Below are 2,183 nucleotides of genomic sequence, written 5' to 3' on the forward strand. Positions count from 1 at the left end.
TATTCTATGTATATTCTATATGTATTCCATGTGTATTCTATGTGTATTCTATATGTATTCTACGTATATTCTATATGTATTCCATGTATATTCTATGTATATTATATGCGTATTCCATGTATATTCTATGTATATTCTATACGTATTCCATGTATATTCTATGTATATTCTATATGTATTCCATGTATATTCTATATGTATTCCATGTATATTCTATGTATATTATATGCGTATTCCATGTATATTCTATGTATATTCTATACGTATTCCATGTATATTCTATGTATATTCTATATGTGTTCCATGTATATTCTATGTATATTCTATGCGTATTCCATGCATATTCTATGTATATTCTATATGTATTCCATGTATATTCTATGTATATTCTATGTATATTCTATATGTATTCCATGTATATTCTATGTATATTCTATGTATATTCTATATGTATTCCATGTGTATTCTATGTGTATTCTATATGTATTCTACGTATATTCTATATGTATTCCATGTATATTCTATGTATATTATATGCGTATTCCATGTATATTCTATGTATATTCTATACGTATTCCATGTATATTCTATGTATATTCTATATGTATTCCATGTATTTTCTATGTATATTCTATGCGTATTCCATGCATATTCTATGTATAGTCTATATGTATTCCATGTATATTCTATGTATATTCTATGTATATTCTATATGTATTCCATGTATATTCTATGTATATTCTATATGTATTCTGTGTATATTCTATGTATATTCTATATGTATTCCATGTATATTCTATGTATATTCTATGTATATTCTATGTATATTCTATATGTATTCCATGTGTATTCCATGTATATTCTATGTATATTCTATATGTATTCCATGTATATTCTATGTATATTCTATATGTATTCTGTGTATATTCTATGTATATTCTATATGTATTCCATGTATATTCTATGTATATTCAATGTATATTCTATTTATATTCTATATGTATTCCATGTGTATTCCATGTATATTCTATCTATATTCTATATGTATTCCATGTATATTCTATGTATATTCTATATGTATTCCATGTATATTCTATGTATATTCTATATGTATATTCTATGTATATTCTATATGTATTCCATGTATATTCTATGTATATTCTATATGTATTCCATGTATATTCTATGTATATTCTATATGTATTCCATGTATATTCTATGTATATTCTATGTATATTCTATATGTATTCCATGTGTATTATATGTGTATTCTATGTGTATTATATGTATATTCTATATGTATTCCATGTATATTCTATGTATATTCTATATGTATTCCATGTATATTCTATGTATTCCATGTATATTCTACTTCATTAACAAACTGACAGATTTATTGTGTCCATCGCTCAAGTCTTCTACACCACAGTGACGTTGGTGTGTCTTCTACACCATAGTGATGTCTTCTACACCACAGTGACGTGGACCTCCCCATAGGGCTCTGGTCTAAAGTAGTGCACTATATAGGGAATAGGGTACCATAGGGCTCTGGTCTAAAGTAGTTCACTATATAGGGAATAGGGTACCATAGGGCTCTGGTCTAAAGTAGTTCACTATATAGGGAATAGGGTGCCATAGCGCTCTGGTCTAAAGTAGTGCACTATATAGGGAATAGGGTGCCATAGGGCTCTGGTCTAAAGTAGTGCACTATATATAGTGAATAGGGTGTCATAGCGCTCTGGTCTAAAGTAGTGCACTATATAGGGAATAGGGTGCCATAGGGCTCTGGTCTAAAGTAGTTCACTATATAGGGAATAGGGCTCTGATCTAAAGTAGTGCACTATATAGTGAATCGGGTGCGATTTGGGATGTATTAAGTGCACATTGGTGTCAGTGTCTCTGGGTTCTCATGGAGGTTGTGTAACCTCTAGTTGTATCCTCTGGATGTTTCTCTATATTATCTGCAGGTCCACGTTATTGTCTGAGTCCATGGCTTGGACCGTTAGCAGCTAACAAAGAGTCAACTTGTTTTTGTGTGGAATGGCTCGATCTTCAGTTAAACTATGGCGTATTGTTTATTTTCCCTCCTAGTCATATTATCCACAAAATGGATTGAAGAAGTTGCTTGTTTTTTTGTGTAATTACAATTGTGCAAAAATTTCTAACAGCTAAAAAAATATATA

This window comes from Oncorhynchus masou, unplaced genomic scaffold (genome assembly GCF_036934945.1).
Source record: "Oncorhynchus masou masou isolate Uvic2021 unplaced genomic scaffold, UVic_Omas_1.1 unplaced_scaffold_653, whole genome shotgun sequence".
Taxonomy (NCBI): Eukaryota; Metazoa; Chordata; class Actinopteri; order Salmoniformes; family Salmonidae; genus Oncorhynchus; species Oncorhynchus masou.